General features: G+C 43.7%; 1 non-coding gene across 1 annotated transcript; it reads left to right on the top strand.

Annotated features, from left to right (window-relative positions):
- Positions 1-1,097: 1,097 nt before the first annotated feature.
- Trnag-gcc (transfer RNA glycine (anticodon GCC)) lies at positions 1,098-1,168 on the top strand. The gene has a single exon. It is a non-coding gene; the product is annotated as a tRNA-Gly (tRNA).
- The last annotated feature ends 760 nt before the right edge of the window (positions 1,169-1,928 follow it).

A 1,928-nucleotide genomic window follows, 5' to 3' on the forward strand; every position in this document is an offset into this window, starting at 1 on the left:
GAGTGTTACACTGGATGCACTACTGTAATTGTTTGTAATAAACCGTGTTGCGTTGTTTTGAGCAAGTCCGAGATATTTAATTAGAATTTCAGTACCCGGATCTCATATTGATGCAGCGTATTCTAACTGAATTCTTAGAAAAGTTGTGTGCGAGACTATCTTCAGTGAAATTCGAGCAGATGAAAAGTTACGACGAAAGTATAAAAGCACGCGGTTTGCGTTATTCTTTTTTGTTCAATATGCAGTGACCATGAAAGTGACGAAGTTATGTGAACACATAAGTATCGGTATGGCGTTGCGGATTCGAGAAGTACATTGTTGAGATGTAAAAGGGCAAAAGAAGATGAAACCTTTACATTTAGTAGCGTTTAGCTCCATGTGCCACTTCATTCACCATGCAGATACTGCGTCAAATCATTCTGAAGTATGTTAGTGTCGTTATCATCCATTATTTCGCGAAAAATAACACAATCATCAGCAAACAGGTAATATTCCACAAAATACAACCAGTTAGATCACTAATATAAGTAAAAAAGAGAAGGGTGTCTAATACCTAGCCTTGAGGCTTGCCAGAGTGCATGCACAGGGCTGAGAGACATTGCGTGTTACGTACTGCGAGTGGTTAAGAAGAAATTGCTCTATCAATATAGAAGTGCTACGACCTATGTTAAGTGGGCTAAGTTTAAAGAAAAGGGACTTATGAACTAATTTGTCGAAAGCTTTCGCGGAATCGAGGAAAAGGCGATCTGCGCATGAGCCGCGACCAAGAATGATATCAAGTTTATGAATGAAGCAGACTACCTGAGAGACCTAGGCCCTTTTATTAGTGGCATTTTCATAAGCTGTGACAATATGGTCCATCAAAAGTTAGAGACGGACAGGGGGGTTTCTTCGTTGAGACAGTTATAACTACTTAAGCGGTTAAAAATATTTATATTGCTTACAATAACAGGTGCACTAGGTTTATTAACGCAGGCCTACTCCCAACACCGATGCGGATCTATGGAGCTCTTGGACCACGCGAAGCCCTGCAGCGACCTACATATGGACTTAGGGCTTTATTTGCACACAACCTCGGGGAGATTGTTACGTCGTCGGCGTCGGTGGTTCAGTGGTAGAATACTCGCCTGCCACGCGGGTGGCCCGGGTTCGATTCCCGGCCGACGCAGCTTTTATTTTTTTACAGTATTTTTACCTTCTGCTTTCTTTTTTCCTTGAAAGTAGCTGTGCTAGAGCCGGCAGCAATGCGCTGAAGAACGTAAATGGCGCCCCGTGTCAAAAAAAAGAAAACGAGTATCTGTAGGAATACAATGCTCTGATTTTCCGTGTGTGCAGTATAAATGAACAACGCAGCCGATGCTCATGTGCACCTGGAACGAGAGAATTTGTCGCATCAGCTTAGCAGTTACGTATCGAGCACTGCCCAAGCACAATGGAAGGCTGTTGGAATGGGGGCAACTGGAGCGGAATTCTGAATCACGCAAGTTTCAAGAGCGTCCTTTACGGCAAGGCCATAGTACTGTGCCCTGCGGGACTGGCAAAGGATGTTATTATTACGGCGTTGATTTTGTTCTAACCGCGCACTATATTCTCTTTGGGCACTCTAAGCTCAGCTTTGCACCTCTATGTCACTGGTCGCATGAATGAAGCAGAAGCAAACTGCCCCATAGCCTAAAATTCCCGGGGTTTAACCCGACTCATTTCCACCCACTCTCCGTGCGTTCTTTTACGGTTTAGGGCAACGGAAACATTTAAGCCACGTTCAGGTTAGGTCACACGAGTTTCTTCTTTAGCTGTGTGTGTAGCCGGTTCTGGAAAGGGAAACAAAAATTGCGGGAAAAATGTTTTGTGATCTATGACGTCTCTGCTTACAGGGGCCATGCAAACAATAAAAAATGTCAGCGTCGTCCCAATATACATTCTACCAA

Source organism: Haemaphysalis longicornis, unplaced genomic scaffold, assembly GCF_048455015.1.
Source record: "Haemaphysalis longicornis isolate Haplotype H1 unplaced genomic scaffold, Haemaphysalis longicornis Haplotype H1 scaffold_1, whole genome shotgun sequence".
Taxonomy (NCBI): Eukaryota; Metazoa; Arthropoda; class Arachnida; order Ixodida; family Ixodidae; genus Haemaphysalis; species Haemaphysalis longicornis.